Source organism: Sphaerodactylus townsendi, linkage group LG02, assembly GCF_021028975.2.
Source record: "Sphaerodactylus townsendi isolate TG3544 linkage group LG02, MPM_Stown_v2.3, whole genome shotgun sequence".
NCBI classification, from domain to species: Eukaryota; Metazoa; Chordata; class Lepidosauria; order Squamata; family Sphaerodactylidae; genus Sphaerodactylus; species Sphaerodactylus townsendi.
This window is the reverse complement of record NC_059426.1, coordinates 121,384,420-121,405,638: the sequence shown is the minus strand read 5'-3', so window position 1 is coordinate 121,405,638 and position 21,219 is coordinate 121,384,420. Positions and strand designations below refer to the sequence as shown.

The 21,219-nt window shown below is 43.5% G+C and overlaps 1 protein-coding gene across 3 annotated transcripts in view; it reads right to left on the bottom strand.

Moving 5' to 3' along the window:
- Positions 1-539, bottom strand: part of RGS6 (regulator of G protein signaling 6) — a 244,991-nt gene extending 244,452 nt beyond the window's left edge. For all 3 annotated transcript variants that reach the window (XM_048484070.1, XM_048484071.1, XM_048484069.1), the window contains exon 1: positions 63-539. The gene's annotated coding sequence lies outside the window, so the exon portion shown is untranslated. The remainder of the gene's footprint in view (positions 1-62) is intronic.
- Between the last annotated feature and the right edge of the window lie 20,680 nt (positions 540-21,219).

Below are 21,219 nucleotides of genomic sequence, written 5' to 3'. Positions count from 1 at the left end.
CACCGTTGTCCCACAAACCTTGGGGAGGGGAGAGCTGTCCACACACAGGCAACGGCAATTACCTTAGCAACCCAGGATCTGCTCCGGTCTCCCCGTCTGCTTTCAAATTTCTCCTCCGTGCCAGGGAGCAGTCGGCTTCATGGTAAAACGGGGGAGGGGCGTGGATCCCAGAGCCTCGCCGCTTCCCGAGGGCTCGCTCTCGCCCTCTCCTCTTTCAGGGCTGCTGGGTCTCGAGTACCGGCTGCCAGACGGGGGCTGCGGGAAGGTCCGGGGTGCCGGCGTCAAGGCAGATGGATCCAGAAGACCTGCAGCCGGGCAGCCCAGATCAACATGCTCTGTGGCTCACTTCTGCCGTCGGCTTCTGCATCGCCGCCCCGGCTCTCTGTTTCGCATTTCCCACGACTTTCGCACGCGCTCTTCGCTGTCTCCGGACACACGAGAGGAGGGCGGAAGATCCGCTACAGGAGGGTTGAGAGCGGGCAGAAGACGGAGAGAGGAGTAGCGGAGGGTTCGAGTCCGAGATTCTGTCCCTACCGAGCCTGCCGGTTGCAAGAACAGCAGCAGCTTCCACTGCAGGCCGCAGGAGGAATTGCAGCCTTTAATTTCGCCACCTGAAGAAAGAGTCTTGCTGAAGCGGGAGTGCAAAAGGCCTTCCACTGAGTGTGATGACTTTTCCCCCTTCTGAAAGCACTAGCGAAGATCTGAGATACGCTTAGATGCCTTAGTCATACCCTCTCCAGCATTATTTCTTTGGTCCCGGAACAAAGTTGTAACTGGCATCTTCCATCTGAGGCTCTTTGCCTATAATCTCATGAATTATGAAAGAAAAAAACACACCCCATTTTATTTCTTAAATGTCATAAATAGAATGCTCATTGGTAATGGGCCTGCTATGCAGTTCACCCACCCCCACCTCCAATCCCAGTACACTATATCTCATAGGATTACCAACTCCAGATTGAGAAATGTCTGGATATTTGGGAATTGTGCCTGGGAGGACAGAGTGTGGGAGTTCAGTTGGGACGCAATGTCTTGGTGTCTGCCTTCCAAAAAAGCCCTTTCTTCCAGAGGAACTGATCTCCATAGTCTGGAGGTCAGCCAGATCCCCCTGGAGGAAAGGTTGCCAATCTCCAAGTGAGGCCTTACAACTGAACTGCAGATGACCGAGATCAGCTTTCCAGGAGAAAAGGGCTGCTTTGGTGAATGGACAGTATGGCATACTAGGGTTGCCAGATCCCCATCAGGTGCAGGGGATTCCCCAATTTGGCCTCCTCCCCCATCCAGCTGGCCAGTGGGGTCTTTCTGAGCTTAAAATGAGACCCTTGCCCCAGACTTGTGAGTGTGAAGACATCACATCCGGAAGCAATGCTACCAAATAGTTTTTGCCCAAATGCCATTGTCTCCCTTGACATTGCAGTCATGATGGTGTCACTTCTCTGGAAGTGATGTCATCGTGTCAGCGACTGCCTTCCTCCACCGTTGGTAAATGCCCCCATCCCCCACCAATTGCCAGGAAGACCTCCCTGGCAACCCTACATTATACCCCTTCCCCCAAACTAGCCCTCCCAAGTATCTACCCCCCAAATCTACAGGAACTTCTCAACTTCCCTACTAAGAGTTTAGCAGTCCTACTCCCCACCCATGGATGGGTCCTGATGCCTTCCCAGTCTTCCACAGATAGGAATGGCAAAGTTTAGTTTCTAAAGGCAATTGGACATTAAGCATATCTTCAAGCCTCCTACATATGGGGCTGCATGTTAAGATCTTCAGAGGGCCGTGCTTTCATTTCCTTTGTTGCTTGGCATCCCCAGACAATAGGCCTTTTCAGTAGTGGTGCCTTGAACATTTCTATGTGATACCAGCAAAGCTAGAACTTTACTGACTTCTCTCTTTATTCCAAGAGCAGGGTTGTTTTACCCATTTTTTCCCTTGCTGTTTTTGAATAGTTTCCGTAGAATTCCGGAAAGTGTAGCTGGGTGAGAGCACTGAGTATTCTCTGCTGGAGGTCTCAAATCCTCTCCAACCTGAAGTCCCCATATTACTGTTAAATTACTGTTAAAGAGCAGCAGTGGCGTAGGAGGTTAAGAGCTCGTGTATCTAATCTGGAGGAACCGGGTTTGATTCCCAGCTCTGCCGCCTGAGCTGTGGAGGCTTATCTGGGGAATTCAGATTAGCCTGTGCACTCCCACACACACCAGCTGGGTGACCTTGGGCTAGTCACAGCTTCTCGGAGCTCTCTCAGCCCCACCTACCTCACAGGGTGTTTGTTGTGAGGGGGGAAGGGCAAGGAGATTGTAAGCCCCTTTGAGTCTCCTGCAGGAGAGAAAGGGGGGATATAAATCCAAACTCTTCTTCTTCTTCTTCTTCTACTATTAATTTAATTAGTTGTGTTATTCAAGTTGCTAACCTCCAGGTGAATCAACCATAATGAAAGTGGGGTAGCCAAACAAGCACATGTACGGCTAATGGTATTAATGTACCAATGTCTCTAATATTCAATATACATACATTTAAACAATTATTAATAAGCTTTTAAACTTTGTAACATAAACAATATCTACTGTGTGATAATTTACACAAAGAAACAAAAACCAAATAGTCCCTCTACAGAAGGCTCACAACAACAAATTAACATCGAACAATAACCACATGGGCTGTCATTTCTTGGCTGTTGAATGGCTTCAAGATACCTTCACAATGGCCCATTATTTTACGTAATATTAAGAAATAATCATTGTCAAAACACTTTTCATAAACAATATAATATCACAAAGTGAATGGAATGAAACCTACTTGTAATTTTTCAAAAAAATCCTTTTCCAAAAAGGCTACAAAAATCCTTAAGGTTCTTTTTTGCTTAGCTATATAAGAACTGGCTCTCCTATAAATAAAAAACCCCCATAAAGATTATATCACCATAGGAGTTTACTATTGTGAAAACACTCCTAAAAGAAAAAAATCTCTCTATATAAAAATTTAAACGTGTGTTTGTCCCTGATGGTCTCCCTCAGAAGCTGCTGGACAGATCGCCCCCAAATTTTCACATGACGTTCCTCCCTGTTGCGGGCAGGTAATTGGACCTTCAAATCACTGAAAGTCCATACCTGAGCCAGGTAAAACGTCTTTTTCCTGGCGTACCAGGCCATGAAGCTGGCTGTGTTTAACTGTCACCCTTAGAATGTTCGCGCAGATGGTCAGAGATGAGCATTGAAAACAGTAAATAGGTAATACTGTTAGGTAATACGAGTGGAAGTGAAACACATACACACTTTGCCATGTGAGACGTCAGGTGGGGTTCCCCCCCATACACACATGCAGGTAACTTTCACTCTCTGTGCCTCACCCACTACTACCACACAACACACATACTCTCATACACATCCAGCTCATCCTCACACACCTCACTCTGCCGTTCCTCACATCCAACCACCACTTACCCACTTCCTCACCCACATTCGCCACAGCTCTCTTTTACTAAAAGCGAGCTGGAGTTTGCCTTTTTCTTCTAAGAAAATCCACGGGGTAGGGGCAAACCAACACTACCAGCTCTGCTTCTTTTGCACATGGCCCTTTAGGAACCCAGGGAGCTGGCCTCGATCTGAGCGCCTCACCACCCTGCCTCTGCTACCTGACAGAGATAGCCTGCTTGCCCCAGTTCTGCCTTTCCCAAGCCAGGACTGTGCGTGTCAACCAGCCTCATGGACAGCGGGATTTGCACTCTGGACAGTTCCGCTGTGGAATGGAAAGGGTTACCTTATACTACAAAAACAAGACAGCACCATATAATGATGTGCATTGAAAAGGGAAAGAGGGATTCCATTTGACCACCCCAGAAGGCTATGCTGTGGATCATTGGACCTTCATGGACATCTGTGTGGGTTGCGGACTGTGATGAGAAGGACAATTGCCACAGCAACGCGTGGCCGGGCCCGCTAGTATATTATAAAAAGGAAAGAACCAGGATAAAGACTCTGGCCTGTTATTCTGCTCTGGTCTCAATAAGTATATAATAACACTCAATCAGCCAGACTTCTCTAGCAGTAGGACAATACCATCCTCAACAGCATTACATTTTTTTTCCTGAGCCTACTGAACACAAAGGGTTTAGAAGGGTATAACTCTACTTAGGGTGGCTTAGAGATTATTGGGACTGAGTAAAAGTGTTGAAGTCTGACATGAGAATCTTACATTTATTTCTTCCACACTGTTGACTTAATGACCAGATTCACCTGCCCAGGATGGAGCAATATGATACATGATGTTGCCATTGCCAATATTCCCGCTAGATTCATTTTAATGAACATTAACTGCTGCATACAAGATTTTCAAAAACCCTTTTTTGTAAATCACCTGCCAAAGAACAGCTGTTTCCTTCTGAATTTACAGGTTTCAAAAACACATTTATTTTAGAGTCTTCTACCTAATTGCCACCAATCTTGCTTACTTCAGGCCAAAGTGAGGGATTAGTACCATAAAGCTATGGACCAAGAGCACCAAAATAAAGGAATACGTGGATTAGCCCAATGGACACTTTTCCTTCCATTTTTAGGACCTTCCCAAACAGTAGAAAGAAAAATCATCATGTAAATGCTTGTCAGATACAGTACCAATCACAATAGCAGATATTTATTCATTATAATTTGCTTCAGTTACTTTAGAGTGACAAACGAGGATCTGGGAAGTCCATGTTCTAATCTCCACTCTGCCATGTAAACTTGCTGCGTGATCTTGGGCTGTGCATACAATCTCAGCCTAATCTACCTCACAGGGTTGTTGCGATAATAAAAAGGAAGAGAGGGAAACGGACTGTACCCCCACTAGGGAGAAAAGAGGGCATAACTAAATTTAAAACAAATAAAATAAAAATAAAGTATTGATTTTCCCACGCTGAATTTCAATTGCCGCATGTGTATGTTGAGCCATTGTGATGTTGATTTATCTTTTACACCCCCCATAGGTATAAAAACTGGTCTTCTATAGAATGTCCAGAGAAACTGAAATAATCCCCTGCTAGTTTCTGCGTATTTTCATTTTAATGTAGTGTCCATCAACTTTCAAAATCTTATACCACAAAAATCTCTAAGGGGCTACTAGACTCAACTCTAACAGTTCTCCTGGAAGCCAACACAGTTACCCTCTGAAACTCTCTAAGTAATGGATCAAGAGAATTGTTGTTTGTCTTCACAGATGGGAGGCTATTATTTCTGTGTCCTGCTGGCCCTGCTTTAGAGAAAGAAATGCTCCCATCTACATTTCATCTTTAGCTATGGGTGTGAGGGAGCGTTACCATGGACCCCTTCCTACTTAGATGTGAGAACTTGACAGCCTGAACAGGTGATGCTGTCCAGCAGTCCAAAGGGGGCATTGACCCATCAGGAAATCATGGGAAGCTTAAGCCCCACTTTCTCTCCCCAACCCCCCATAGCTTACACTCCTGCTGTATGGCAGTCTCTAAGAGCCTTGTTCCAGAACTATCTAAGGTGATATGACGTAAGGGTAAGTCCACAAACTACCATTTCCCTAATGCTGTTAAATATAATGGAATGTCTCTAAATTATAAATTATATCAGTATAATTCCTGGGGCCAGTTCTGACGAGGTAGATATTAGACATTTTAGGAGAAAGATATTGACACAGCTGCAAGTGGGAAAAGTTGCCAGCCTCTCTAATGCCACAAGCTGTCACACTAATAGAGGCCCGGTAAGTTAGAAAGGCAGCTGAGCTACAAGCCAGACTCCAGGACTGTACCAATACTATCATTCTAAAACTGAATCAGAGAACGCCAGGAAAAAGCACTGGATCTTATTAGAGGTGCCAAGTTCTTCCAAGACAAAGTTGCCTCACTGATAAAGGATGAGTGCATATTAGAAACCCAGTTGTACCATGGCCCAGGGTTCTCCACCTTAGCTTAAATTTTTTTTGCACCGCTGCATAACCCATGGGTAGCCAAACTTGGTTAACATAAGAGCCACATAGAATAGACTTCAGATGTTTGAGGGCCACAAAGCATGAACAATATAGCATATGCTTGTGGTTTCTGAGTTGTATGATTAGTAGATTTTCTCCTGAAAGCCTGCTTTGTGGCTGGCATCTTCAGAGGATCAGATCCTCTGAAGATGCCAGCCACAGATGCAGGCGAAACGTCAGGAGAGAATGCTGCTAGAACACGGCCATACAGCCCGGAAACCACACAGCACCCAAGTGATTCCGGCCGTGAAAGCCTTCGACAATACAAATATTACACACTCGCTTTGATCATTACATATTTTGTCACAAACATTTAATATAAATATTAAGAAATACATTTAACGTAATAGCAATTATTCAGGTATATAATTTTCTATTACAATTAAATGAGACTGCCAAAAATAAAAACAGAAAGAATAAAAGCAGATGTTGCTAATAATACTTCTTTGTCTAAGTGTCTAAATATCTGATCAAAGCATAGAGGAAAATAAATAAATTAAAATGTTGCATTGCAAGAAAAGGTGAGATTTCCCCCATCCAGATTTTGCAAAATCCTTCTACTCCTTCCATTATGGATTAATTAAAGTAATCTACGCTAGGAAGCATTCAACACTTTTGGTTGGGGAGAGGAAGAATGGCTACTGTTGCGACACAATCCTCCCCCTCCCCAAATATCAAATGGTTTGAAAACCTATTTCCAAAAATATATCTGACCCAATTCAAGGATGATCTGAACACCCTTGTCCCTTCACCCCATATGTATGAGCCAGTTGCAGGAAGTTGTCAATGAGAGATGCTTTGTACATTTTCAGGGGCCCTCTTGACCTACAATTCTCAGACTGTTTCTGAATCCAAACTAAGACCTACATCCTCTCTCCATTAAGGGCTACTCTGACCGATTATACATTGCTGCTCTGCCCCGCAGTGAGGGAATGTTTCCTTTGGATCAGAAATTTCTGTACTGATACACTCTGTTATGGTGCTGCAGATCTTGAAAGCCCTGCAGTTAATGAGAGTGGGGAAACCCGGTGTTTCACCTCATTTCAGGGTTTCTACCCCTTCTGGTCCCCCCTCCCCACCCGCCAAAGACTCCTCGCTGACATTTCCAGAGGATCTACAACCGGCTTTTCAAAAAGCACAAAAATATTGATGTAACAGAGAAATATTAGTATAAAATTTAAAGGGCTTTAAAAACAAAGCTGGCAATGACTGGGAGGGACCCAGGAGTGGAGACAGGCAAGCTGTGCAGCAGGCAGTAGGGCGCTTCCTTGTGTGTTAAATACATGCAAGGAGACTCCAATATGCAAAGAACCTCAAGAAAAAACACTCCCTGCATTAAATTTAGGAGGTTGAAAACTGAATGTGGGACTTAGTAACAACAGCAATATACCCCCTTCCCAATTTTATATATTTTGAGGATTCTGCAGCCAGTTCCAAGCATGAGAAGAGAGCCAAAACAGGCCCGGGGAGGGGCAAAAGCAGAGAGAGAAACTACTGTAGCTGCCCATTCTAGAGAACACTGCTGATTCATTAATACTATCCCGCACTCAACCCAGTGTTTTCTGGACTGCCTTTTGGTTCAGCTACACTGCATGCCAGCTGTTTGACCCCATCTCCTTAGAGCTCAATGAAGCATTGAACTTGCCTTCCTTGGACCCCTTCTTCAAGAAAAGGTCATTGTAATCCTTCCTGCAACACCCTAATCTATTCCAGATCTTTCCCCTCAACGCTATCTATATGCTAGGACTGTGTGAATTCTTGATATGCTTGTGTCATCATTGAATGTGTACATTTATTATTTTGCTTCTTTTAATACTTGTTAAACTTTATTCTTTACTCCTGTGGATTTCTATGGGGGGAAAAGGTACCACAAATAAAGGCGATAAAGGTGTCGTAGTTGCCCCCTCTCGCAAAGCAAGGTCTGTCCTGCTAATTCCCAACTCTAAAAGGGAGACCCCAGCATTTCAGGCAACACCATCTAGTGATACCACTGCCTTCAGTGGCAAAAAAGGTGGAGTCCTGAGAAAGGGCTTTTTCAGTGGGGGCCCTAAGATTGTGAAACACATCAAGCATCTTCTCTATCCCCCCCCCTCCACTGTTGAAAGATGACTGGGGAAGAGGTTATCTCCTCTGCCCTCCCAGACTGAAGTGGCAATAACCAGTGAGGTTAAACAGGACCAATTCTGATCTGTTGCTCACCCAGTCCCTCAGTGGGAGCTGCTCCACTGCCTTTCTTTGGAAGTGTTTGTCGGAGATCTTAGGTGCAGCCAAACCCAGAGTTGTTGCCATGGTTGCTTAGTTGGAACTTCACACCGACAGCTTCCTGCTATAACGTAAGGCACTATATAGGAAGGATTCCCGGTAGTTGGTTTTAAGGAACCCTTCCTATTATTTCAGTTGTTTTGTTCTTTGCTGCCACCAATATAAATTAAAGCCCACAAAACTTGATTTTAAACGGTCACCACCCTGACTGGGGAACACAGACACACAGACAAAAATAATAATAACTGGAACGGATTGTCTTGAACAAAAACTTTAAACGTTTATTGCTGGCTTCACAAAGGCTTCTCAGGTAAATTGGAGAGGAAATAAGCGTACTGGTTTCAGAGAAAGTTTGCTTTAGCTTAACGGTTACAGAGAAAGATTGTTTCTTAAAGCTTAACGGTTGCAGAGTAAGTTTGTTTTAAAGCTTAATGGTTGCAGGCACTTTACTTCAGTTACACAATGAACACTCACAGGTGTCGCTTTACTTAAGGTTTTGTTTCAGAAAAAGATGTTTCAACAAAGATGTTACTGTGGAGGTTTTACACTCCCTCTTAAAATAAAATCTTCAGTCCGCTGCACCTCACCACAAAAATAAAACACCCAGTCTATGCCCTGTGGGATTCAGGCATACAGCCTCCCTCTCCCACAATCCCAAATTTGGCCTCTCTGCCTCAGGGACTGGGCCTCCCAAGACTGGTGTTCACTGTATTGGAGGACAGACCTATAGACTTTTAGAGGTTTCCCTCACAAACAAAACACCTGAGGGCGGACACTCTCCTCCAACTCAGGGTTTTAGTTGATTTAATAGCTTCCTCAGCTATTATTAAACCACAGCCGTGAGAGATCTGGCGGATTCTCCTCACGCTGCTACCAAAAAGCACCCGAGGGCACACAAGCTCACACCGAGCCAAAAAGTCAAAAGACTCAAAAAGAAGAACCCTTCAGCACTCTCGCTGACAGTATTTATAGTATCTGCCTATTTTTCTCTGGCCAATCAGGGCTGGCCAGGGCTTAACTCTTTCAGGGGCGGTTCCACCCTGTAACCTGAATGCAGGATAAATGCATTCGTCACACCTGCCTTCCTACTCTTCCCTTTTTCCTTTCCTTTTTCCTCCCATGCTCTAGAGCCCACTGTGGTCTTCAAGGAAAAAGGGCACATCCAGTGGTGGGATTCAAATAATTTAACAACTGGTTGTTTACAAGCATCATTTTAACAACCGGTTTTGCCAAAGTGGTGCGAGCCTGCTGAATTCCACCACTGGGCACATCCCTGGAAGAGACCCACACACAGGAACACACATCACAGATAGAAAAAGAAAACAGAGACACAGAGACTTGGAAGTAAGCTGGGAGAGGGAAAAACCCACTTCCCTGGTCACATATTATGTTGCAAAGAACTACGTGTGGTTTGGCCACCTCTGGCATAGACATTATTTCATGTGTGTGAAAGTGCTCCTACTATTGAACTCAATGTGAATGTCACCCATGCATAAGTACTTTCTCAATATTAGAACAAAAAGTTCTTGAAGTCCAGGCATAATTCAGCAATGAAACCTCCTGTCCTGTTTTTGAACCTCATGAAAATCTGAGCAGAAAACAACAAAGAGTTCTAGGACAAAAGCTTTGCTGGTTGTAAATACTTTATAGAATGGTATTTGAGTCTGCACAATGTAAGTGCAAGTTTTATGCTGCACATGCTAATTGTGTCCTCACTAGTCAATTCATTGCCTAAATAGAGTTATTAAATATTTACAAAGCAAAGGACATTCTGCAAAGAGATTGAGATGTTTGGGATTCTAAAATTTACAACACAGCAACAAGTTTTGGGTTGTCTGAGCTGACATTTAAATGCAATCTGTAATGCAACATAAAAGGTGCTCTAAACCTGCTGGAAGAATACAAAAAAAGTGTAGCTGGTCATTAAAAATGCTCAATGTGACTGGGAAGAACAAAAAGAAATTTTGGCAACCACATTTTCAGTCATCCTTTTAGCAGCATTTATAGCCATTTTCCCTCAACCAATCGGTCAATGAAGCCACAGAAAAGAAAGCTCACCGTTGGAATTCCAACAGAAAGTAAAGGCATTCTAAGTTTATTGCGGCAAAAATATGCCACTGGTAAATTTGTCACTCTGGGCTCTGGAGATGTTTCTATGAGAACAAGGTCCATTCTCCAATGTGATCCAGATTTATAGAGGCAAACTTTCCTTCCATCATCTCTTGCACTCCTTGTACTAAAAGGAACAGTTGGCTTAGGTTGGGCTTTGAATTGCGGACACACACAAACTGCAACTGGAGAGGAGACTTTCACTGATATGAAACAAGCACTGTGGCCTGGAATGCAGCAAAATTGGAGATACCTTTATTAAGAGGAATAATTAATGTACTCATACAGTCATTACAACAGTGGTGTACTAGGCCTAAATGGCAGCCGGGGGTATGACTGGCTCCCCACCCACCCCCCCACCCACCCCCCGTGCCCCACTTATGGGAGCCAGCAGGGAGGTCAGGGAGGTTGGGGCTTGGGGGTGGCTTGGATGGGTGCTGCAGCAGCAGGCCAACTCCCCAGCTCCTGGGCCTGCCTGCTGCTATGGTGCCCACCTGGGCCGCCCCCGCCTTCTCTCCAGGCCGGCTCCTGCCTGGGAAGGGCAGGAGCTAGTCTGCAGAGAGACTGGGGGGTAAGGCTCGGTGGCTCAGGCAGGCATTGTAGCAGCAGGGGGTGGAGCTCAGCAGTGGGTCACCATGCCAGGGTGCCGCTTGCCAGCTGAGCTGGTTGCCACAACCACAGGCTGGCTTCTGCCCCTCTGGGAGGCCAGAGAGGACAAGAGTTGGCCTAATGCTGCGGCACCCACCCGAGCCACCTGCCATCAAGCCCCCCCCCCCCAGCTTCCTTGCAGGCCAGCTCCTGCAGAAGCTGGCCTGCAGGGGAGTCGGGGGGGGGCAGGACTTGGCGGCGGGCGAATAGGGCGGGCGCCACAGCAATACGCTGGCTCCTGTCCTCCCTGACCTCCCTGAGCGGGGGGGGGGGGCAGGAGCCTGCTAGTGGCATCCTGGCATGGGGAAAGCCACCAGGTGCCGGCCGGGTCACCATGCTGCGGGAGTGGCCAGGTGCAGGGACCCCCCCCCATGATGAAATTGCATCTTGTTCACATCTATCCACTGCATTACAATACCCAGCAGAGAACAGCAGAACAAAATTCTATAATGCCAAATCCACACATGCTGTCTAACATGTATCACTCAAGACGGGATGACAAGAGACAATAGAGAAAAGGAAACACTGCAGATCATATGGCAAATTTATGTTGGTTACTGGAGCATATGAGAGAATTTCAGAAGGAAACCGGCTTGTGTTTCATAAATTATAGCAAAGGTTTTGACTGTGTAGATCAGGAAAAACTATAGCAGGTTTTGATATGCAACCTGTACTGTGGACAAGAGACTACTGTTAGGACAGAATATGGAGAACCAATATGTTTTTTCAATTGGCCAAGGTGTTAGCCAAGGATGTATTTTATATCCCTGTCTCTTCAATCTGTATACAGAACATAGCATAAGGAAATCTGAATTAGACTCAGATGAAGGTGGAGTGAAGGGTGGGGGTGGGGGTGGGGGATGTTAACAATTTGAGATATGCGGTTAATAATCCATTGCTGGCAGAAAATAGCGAAGACTTGAAATGAATACTGTTGAAAGTTAAAGGGGAAAGTACCAAAAGCAGGATTACAGCTGAACAGGAAGAAGACAAAAGTTATAACCCCTGGAGAATTACTCAGTTTTAGGGAAGACAATAAGGAAATTGAAATTGTTGAAGACTATCTATTCCTTGGCTCCATTATCAACCACAAGAGAGACTGCACCAAGAAATCAGGAGGAGATTGAGACTAGGAATGGCATTCATGAAGATGCCAGAAAAGATTCTTAAGTATAAGATGTCTAGCCCAACCTCCTGCTCAATGCAGTATTAATAGTAGTATTAGTATTATTAATTTGACTTAATTCCCTGCTCTCTCCTGCTGAAGCGGGCTCGGAATGGCTTACAACATTGTTATATAATACAATTACACAAAATGTAGATATAAGCCTAAAACGTCCCTGACGAGCTGCTTGAAAATTGCCAGTGAAAGGAAGCTCACAACCTCCCTCAGAAGACAATTCCACTGCTGAACTACTCTTACTGTACCTTTTTGTTCATTATTGATACCCATTATTTGAATCCTATCCTCTGCTGCCAACAGGAACAGCTACCTGCCCTCTTCCAAGTAACTGCCTTTCAAATCCTTAAAGAGGATAATCACGTCGTTCCTCAGTCTCCACTTTTCCAATCCCAGTTCCCTCAGCCTTTCCTCAATAGGGCTTGGTCCAGTGGTAGGATTCAAATAATTTAACAACCGGTTCCGAAAGGACTCAGTGGTGGGATTACAACCATTCCCTGAACTAGACAAAAAAAATTAGCTACCGGTTCTAGCGAATAGGTGCAAATAGGCTGAATCCCACCACTGGTTAGTCTCCAGGCCCCTGATCATCCACCTCACTCTCCTCTGCTGCTCCCATTCAATTTTGTCCACATCCTTTTTTTAACTGAGGCCTCTAGAACTATATACAGCACTCTAGGTGCAGTCTGACAATGTAGTTTATAAGGGGTCTATGACATCTTACCAGTCAGATATTATGCCTCTGTTTATACAACCCAAGATTGATTCAGGTTTTTTCCCTCCTGCATCTTTCTGACTGTTTACAGCCACCCATACCCCAAGATCTTGTTCACCACACTGCTACCCAGAAGTGTATCCTCCATCCACTATGGCCCCTTCCGCACATGCAGAATAATGAACTTTCAGTTCACTTTCAGTGCACTTTGCAGCTGGATTTTACTGTGCGGAATAGCAAAATCCACTTGCAAACAGTTGTGAAAGTGGATTGAAAGTGCGTTATTCTGCATGTGCGGAAGGACCCTCAGTGTGCTTCCCAGTTTTATTACCCAGATATAGAACTCTGCACTTATTCTTGTTGAACTGCATCTTGTTCACATCTGTCCACTTTTCCAATCTTTTGGATCTTTTCAGATCTTTTCCATTGGGTCATTACGCTCCCAATTATTTCTGTCTTTAGCCACAATTGCTGAGGGAAGGGGAGCAGAGGTCTGTAGCTCAAATGCTGGAACTTAAGGTGATGTTGGGTATCCTCGAACTTGCAACTTTAGAGAAAAAGAAATGGAGGAGATGAGAATATTTCTGTCTTTAGCCATATGTGTTGGCTGGGGTGGGGGAAGCCTTAGGTCAAATGCTGAACGTGAAAGAGATTTTGTTATCTGCAGTTTTAGAGAAATAGAAATGGAAGAGATGGGACAATTTATCTCTTTAGCCATTTTTTGTCTCTGTGCATATGCACATAGGAGAGGGGAACACAGATAAGGCTAGTTCCTCAGATATGAAAAGTGTGGTTAATCCGCTATCCTGCACCCTATTTCAACCAAACAAGTGCTCCCATACTTTAAGGCCAGGGTATCTGAGAAGCCAGTACTTACTGTGGAGTATGAGATGCATTTCGAGATTCATATTGGGCATCTAGTTTGTGGGTAGTGTAGTTGCTGAAGTGTTGGTCTAAGTTTGGAGGCACCAGCATTCAAATCACCACTTAGCCAGAAAACATGTTGTGTGATCTTGAACCAATCAGATACTCAGCCTAATTTGGGGGGGGGGGGGGGGGAGAGGAAGTATTTCCTATCATACATGAATGAAATATTTACTCAAATTGTCGAAGTGAAGGAGTTCATGACATCTTTCCTCTCCTCTTACAGAGTCCCCTTTTTAGACTGAGATTCTGAATGTTATGAGTTTAAAAATATTTTTAAAAACCACATGATTAATTGTTGATGGCATATGGTTTTTGAAAATATAAATAACTTCATATTGAAATAATTTAATGTAGGTTACTAAGTATGGGCTGGGACCAGATTTAGACTCATGTACCCACCCGGAAAATTGAGAAGTCCCTGTCCCTGCTGTACAGGATGTTTAGATTGTAGATTGCAGATGTTTTAAACCACTCTCCTTTCCTGTGGTCTATTTGTAGATCTAGAAGCATTACCAAGTGAAAATGAATGCAACATATTTATTTACCTGTGGGATTTGTAAACTTTGTAAGCTTCCTGCTTCCAAATCTGCTACACTCTATATAGGGCCTGTTCTTTATATCTCCAAAGGTGGCTCTATCCTAGCCAATAAATGGCTAAGAGATGGAATATCGCAATGACGAACCCTCCACCAATTGGCAAGGATGACTCATGAAATCCTGCTCCGCAGGCCCAGCAAAGACCTACCAGCTCCCCCACCCCCACCCCCAACAGGCCATCCTGGCTGGTGGAGGAGCAGGAGTTGGCTGCTCCACAAACCTGGCAAAGCTCTCCTGGCTCCCCTCTCCAGCCCCAACAGGCCATTGGCACATTTGGCGCCCCATTGCTCCACTGGCCTGGCAAAGTCCTTCTGGCTCCCTACCCACCCCCAACAGGGCATCACGGCTGGTGGAGCAGCAGCGCTTTGGCACCACATCTTTCTGACCTCTCCCACAGACAAGCCACAGACTCAAGACCAGGTAGGTGGGAAGTATTGTGCCAGGAGCAGGAGGGGAGGGTGCTACACCTCCAGTAAAGCCAATTGCAAGGGGAAATGCTTGTTCCTCCACCCTTTGCTAGGGCCCATTGCATCTCCCCCCACAATGGGCTTTGCTGCTAGTTTGTAATATTTCTGTACTACAAAATATCTGGTGTCATATTTATTTAGGTCTTTGCTTTCCCCAGTGTATCCTGAGAACTGTAGCTTGGTGTATTTTCCCATCCGCTTGGGCTCTGATCAAATTCCACACTGTGTCAAATCCTCAGATCTATCTCAGAGCAATAGCCATAATGTCATAAACTTGCCCTGAGTCTGTGTATGCTTATGAGTGTTGCATGTTCAACTGCTTGTAAAACCCAACCTCCCACACTGCTAATGACTTTGGAAACACTAGTGAAGGCTTCCTTTGAGCTAGTACAAAGGATAGAGTTTCCCAATTGCTTCAACCCCTCTCCTGAGTGTGTGTGTTTTCAAGAGTGAGTGAATGAGTGAGTGATCTAAGGTCAGGTGAGGAGGAGCTGAATTACAGCCTATTTTCTTAAACAGATCAAGCTGGAGCACAGATGAGAAAAATAGCTATCACATCTATGAGTTACAGAACTGATGGAAATAGCAGAAAACATAACATTAAACTAAATATAACAAGACAGAGGGATTGCCTCTGATATCCCAAATGCACACCCCCCCCACCCCCCCATCCCGCCTTCATTGGTGAGAAGCCTCTCCCAGTACAGATTCCAGGAACTTACTGCCATGTGGGAATGTGCACTCCATCAATCCAGGGCTCATATTCTGTTCATCTTAGTATTCAAATCCTGTTTTACAACAGTTATCCATCTTGCCTTTCCTAGTAGGTAGGGAAATGTAAACATTAATTTCTGCTCTCTGTGACTTCTTTGGTACCTGCTATGGCTCTCTTCCATGGGAAAACAAACAGCTGCCAGGCTCCCAGAAACGCCACAATGCTCTTCAAAGTATTTTGCATTACTGAATCACAACATTTATAACTATCCATTAGGGAGAAGTGTATGGTGGGGGACCTAAAACTGACCTTTTATCATTCTTATAACAAATGGACTTCTAGATACCGACCATTCCATATGATCAGAATTTGCTTCTATTTTGGCTCCTTTTTGAGTGAAAATTAGTACCACTTTACAGGAGTACTAAATGGCCCATTTTGTGTTGCAGTAATTGATTTATTATACATCTTTCCAGTTAGTGTTGACTTCCTATTGCCACAGCATTGAGGCCCCTTCCACACATGCAGAATAATGCACTTTCAATCCACTTTCACAATTGTTTGCAAGTGGATTTTGCTATTCCACACAGCTGCAAAGTGCATTGAAAGTGCATTGAAAGTTCATTATTCGGCATGTGCGGAATGGATCTAAGTCATGCACCTTCCTCTCAGCCAATTTGGACTGCCCCAGTTTATTTACATCACATTTTGAGATTCACACTTTCTTTTTTCTCTAACCCTCAGTTCCCTGAAATGTTGCCTAACCCTCAATTCCCTGTTGATGGTTTCTTGTTTTTTTTTTCCTGTTAGAAAAAACAGTGATTCTAACCTCAGCAATAGACGGCATTTACCAACCTGTCCATCAATTAAAAGCTGCATTTCCCTTCTTTTGTGCCTGTGTGTGCATGCACAAACGTGCAAGGTAATTAGGGTGATCAGAGACAGGAATCTTCAGTTGTGGTGTCTCAGTTGTGGAAAACCTTCCTCGTAGACATCTGCTTGGTGCCTGTATTGGTGTCTGCTTGGTGCTTCTTTTATGAACTAGGTGAAAATATTATGAGGTTGGGCTATTTGTTAAGGTGCTTAAAGGTCCTTGCTGAAAAAATATTTTCTAAAGTTGGAATTTTTCTTATGGCTCTTTTTACCTTCTACTTGATTTTTAATGCTACCTTTAGGTAATATAGTTTGCTGTTTTAATAACTATTTTCTTGATGCTGGTTATCTTAATGTCTTGTTTATTGTTTTTCATGATTATTTTCATTTTACAGTTGATATTGCATGTTAAGTGTTCCAAATAATGTGTGTGAAAAAGTGACTAATAAATTAAATATATGTGGTGACCCTCTGGATGCAGACATGGTAGATTTTTTTATTCTGGACTAAATTTCTAATATCTGGAAGAAATGCAAATGTCTGGTAATATGAACTGTGGCAAGCAATGTCACTTGCAATTTTTAATCTTTTGCCTATTTTTGCAGGGTGGTGGTGGTATAGGATCATAAGAACATAAGATCAAAATAAATGAAACTCTGGGAGATCCATGGTGGAGTCTTCCAGCATTTTCTGAAACTTAATTACAATTGTAAAAGACTATGACAGAGATTGAGGTCCGCTAGGACACCCCTGAAATGTTCATGAGCATTATGCAGTTATAGCCTTTTAAAGGAAAAATATTATAAAATATGGTTACTCATACATTTTCTGTTAAAAATATAACAACAGTATATAACAAAAATATCACAACAAAAGTATGGGGTGGCCTGTTTTGATTAGTGAACCTGTGTAGGGATAGAAGAGTTAAACTTCCTCTCTTCTCCCTGTATGACTCTAGTCTGTATTACGGTCACATAACTAGAGTTCCTTTAAGGACTTACGGATACCCTTGTCATGTCTAATTTGACACACTCTTTGCTTTTTATCATTCTGTGTCATCACTCTATATGATTCTGTGTCATATCACTTGGTCCAGTGGATATTCTTTCAAACCACACCTTCAAAAGAATAATTGTTTATGCTAAATAAACACACCTGTAGGTCTTTGGCTAATAGTTTGCAGAATAAGGGGATGGAATGACAACTAACCCAGCTTAAATCTGTGGTGGTGTTGATACAGCCTGATAAGCTCTGAACAGATCTAGCAATTTGTAGATACAAAGAGTGTGCTGAATATTATACCTATTTATCCCTTTTATATTTTAAGCAGAACTACCATCTGGCAAGCATTCAAGAGAAGGTTATGGGTAGTGGAAAAATATTCCATATTAAACAGGAATTCTGAGTTTATTTCCATGTATGTAGAAGAATGCTTATCCAGGGCCAGAAAGCAGGAAAAATACTATTTTGAGGCTTATTGGCCATGGTTCTTCTGTCTCTGGCCTCCGACTATGTGCATACTGAGTTTTGAAAAATTGAAATAGCATTTCAGCACCTAGATTCTGTAGTCACTCTATTGACTGCCCATCAATTGCCAAAGCTCAATTCAAGGTACTGGCACTCACAAGTCCCTCACGGCCTTCGACCCTTGTGTCTGCAAGAGCACCTCTCCACCATGTCACCTTCACTTATCTTAGCAGAGCCATTCCTTTTAAAAACTTAATCTTACATTACCATACCACAGCAGATGAGTCTCAACAATTGCTTATTATACGTACCGTCCTGCTGGTTGTATTGATTTACATTGTGTAATCAGCTTTGAGTCTCCGTGAGAAAGGCAAATTATATATAATGTAAATAAATATTTCATTAATTATAATTATTGCTGCCGTGACTTTGAAGACTGTCTACAGTCCTAGCCAGTCTTCAATATATGGAGCATTTTCAGTGTTCCCTATGTTGCTTCATATAATGTCAAAAAAAGGAGAGGCTTAGTTATCCTAACAGAAAATACTAATTTACCCCCATGAGCTTTAAGGAACCCTCTGAAGCAAAATTTTGGGAAATAAGCAAATGCAATTCCTTTCTTAGAACTAGTTATGTTTCTAGTGAGCTGTTAGGTTTACCATAAAGCAATGTCAGGCATGACTTTAGACAAAGTTCCTTGTCAAATGCTCTGAAGTAAACATAAATACTCTGAAGTAAACCTAACAACTGCAAAATAAGAAAACTGGTTACAAACTGGTTAAATGACAGGACGCAGAAGTAGGAGTACAAGGCTAGTTCTCACAATGGAAGAAAGGAAACTGGGTTTCACAGAGATCAGGACTGGGATTGGTGCCATTTAATCAGGTTATAAATTATTTGGAATTAAAGGTAAACACCAAAGTGGCCAAGTTTTCAGATGATGCTAAATTATTCAGGACAAGAACTAATTTGGATAGTGAAAAAGAAAATCCAAAAAAAGTTCTCCAAGTTGGGTGAGAGCAACAATGGAGCAAATGAGGTTCAGCGTATGTGCACAGCAAAGAATACTTGGGCAAAAAAACCTCCTGTAACTTAAAGAATACACTGGTGCCATTTGAACTTGCAGGTTGTGACCAGCAAATAAATCTTGGGATCATGCTGAATATCTGGATGAAAATGTTGACTTGGGGTGTGCCAGTGATGAAAAAGACAAGTAGGATTATTAGGAAAGGGGTCAAAAGTAAAAGAAACAATATCATTATGCCAGTGGTGTCGAACTTATGGCATGGGTACTTATGGCATGGGTGAATAAACCCTCCTAGGGTCATGATTCACCCATTGGAAGAGTTGCACAGTTGCTTCAAAGCAAAGCTACCGACTACCACCAAGCTTACTCCTGAGTAACGCATGCCTCGGAGCCAACCATTTTTTCTAAACTAAAACCTCAGTATTCAGCTTAAATTGCCATGTTGGCACTTTGCTACAAATAAGTGGGTTTGGGGTTGCAATTTGGGCACTCAGTCTTGAAAAGGTTTGCCATCGCTGCATTATGCCCTGGCAAAGTCCCATTTGGAATACTGTGTACAGTGTTAAATATTGCTGAGGTTTGGGGGAATTCTTTAGTGTAAACCACCCTAGTCTAATGCCAAATGCTAACCCTGCAAGATTGTTCATCTCTTGGGGGTTGTCAAGAGGCAAAGGGACCATATCCAATTCTTTGGCACGGCAGACAAACAGAGCATAAGACAATTTATTGATTACAAAGAATGATGAACAGACTAATACATGACAGATACCAGCAATCCATATATCATTTTAGAGGCACTCATCTTTGTCCAGAGGACATATACCCCAAACAACCCACTCATACTCCTGAGATTTTACTTCATGATTGCATTCATGCTGACACCAAACACACAAACATAGAGATCTCACCAATATGTTGGCTAGTGTCCTGAGGTGACAATGAAAATATCACACTGAAATATTCCTCCCTATTCTTGGTCAGTGTGCCAGATTTATAGACTTGTAATATCAGCTTTCCATTTCTTGCTGGTTCTTGGCGGAGATCATTGAGGACAGGGGCAGTTTTGTGGCCTTCTTGAGGAGGTTTTTTCCCTCTTGGAATGTCTCTCAGGCATCTGGTATATCTCCTATTAGGAGCAAGCTTCCCTGTCCTTAATGTCTTGCTCCCTGGTGCTATTCAGCACCAAGGAAAGGGTCTCATCAAAACTATGTATAGTATGTGTCTACTCCCTATGTTCCTTTACACTAAACATGTTTATGTTCTAATAGATAAGATGTAAGTATTACAGCCCAGTCGAGGGGGGGGGTGAAAGGAGGAGGTGGTGGGGCTCTATGCCAGTGTAAAAGCCCTTCCTGGGGCACTTACCCTGGCAGAGGGGCAAATCTGCTGGTGGGTGTCCGTACAGTATCCCAGGGTGCTCCGATGCAGTGTCAGCACCCCTGTGCCCCTGCCAGCTCCACTGGCATAATGGGGGCATTCTGGAGGCACGAACAGGGATGGAACTGATATTAGTTGGTTTCCACCCCAGCATTGCTTTCTGGGATGCCAGCACCAAGGGCATGGACTTAAGGCATCCTTTCAGGTGGCATCAGTCTATTAAGCTCAATGGAGGGCTTTCTGGTGGCAGGGAGGCTTTTTTTTGTTTTTTGCCTCCCCACACCACCAAAAAGCCCCCTGAAGGCAGCAGGTTGGCACCACAACAGCGCTGTCCTTGGCTGCCCCCGGGCTTTGTATTGGGCTGCTAACTGACAGTATGATATATTTTAATGCTGAAACAGATCTTTCACACCGAAAAAAATATTTCAAACATAATCAAGCCTGAAGCATCACTTTGGTTCAGGCAAGGCTCAGTAAATTACTCAGAACTCTCACACCAGGGTTTATAACACTGCCATTTCTCAGAAGATGATAACAGAGCTTTGAAAAAGGTACAGAAAGGGGGTAACAAAGGGGTTGGAGAACCTTCCCTACAAGTACTGGCCAAGGTGTTTGGATTTTTTTAGGTTAGAGAAAAAATAACCAAGGGGACTAATGATATATATTTGGAAGAAACAGAAAGGGAAAACATTTTTCCCCTCTCCTACAATACTCGCACCTGAATGTGATCAGTGAAGTTGATGGATAATAGATTCAGGACAGTGAAAAGGAAGTACTTCTTCAGTCACAATGGGCAATTAAATTGTAGAATTCACCACCAGAGGATGTAGTGATAGCCATTGGCACAGATAACCTTAAACAAAAATAAACAAATTTATAGTGGATAAG